Source organism: Lupinus angustifolius, chromosome LG05, assembly GCF_001865875.1.
Source record: "Lupinus angustifolius cultivar Tanjil chromosome LG05, LupAngTanjil_v1.0, whole genome shotgun sequence".
NCBI classification, from domain to species: Eukaryota; Viridiplantae; Streptophyta; class Magnoliopsida; order Fabales; family Fabaceae; genus Lupinus; species Lupinus angustifolius.
In genome coordinates this window covers 16,570,306-16,571,010 of record NC_032013.1, presented here as the reverse complement: position 1 = coordinate 16,571,010, position 705 = coordinate 16,570,306, and positions in this window count along the sequence as shown.

Sequence of the window (705 nt, the reverse complement as noted above, 5' to 3'; positions counted from 1 at the left end):
GGAAAGAAAAAGCCTGCAACAAGGTTTTTATCCTGGTTCGTTTGCGGGTCCACTTGCAAACTACATCCAGGCCTCCCGGCTGATCTGGGAGATTTTTCTCCACTATAATTGAAATAATGTTTTACAAGCAATTCTTCCAATTGCAACACTTAGACTCTTTCTTGAAACTAAAGAACCTTATCCCTTGGTTTGACTCTCTTCCTACCGCCCAAGAAAACCTTTCTTGCGGTGTAGCCCCAGCCAAGAACCTATTATTTCTATCAAGATTTCTAAGTTAATGAAGACACAATTCAATCTCGTTGGTGGTAAGGCACCTAGAGATTCCCAATATTACAACACTTTTTACAACAAAAACATAGAGTGATCTAAAGCAATTACAATGCTCAAATTAAACAATTAAGACCTTACTCTACAACTGTAACACAAGTCTCATATAACATGTTAATGCATTAGTTAAAAACAGATTTTACAGAATATGAAATCTTTCCAAAAACATCGAAAACATGCATGAACATATGAGATGAAATGATGAGAAATTAAACATGAAATGCCTCTCAATCCTAAAGCATAGAAATCTCTCTTTTCTAATCTCACAAATGCAATTTCATATAGATGCAGCAATTAACACGAAATATGCTCTAGCATTCTTAAAATCTAACATGCAAGTTATGGCTTGAGTTCTGAAAACGTAGTTTATAAAGAATC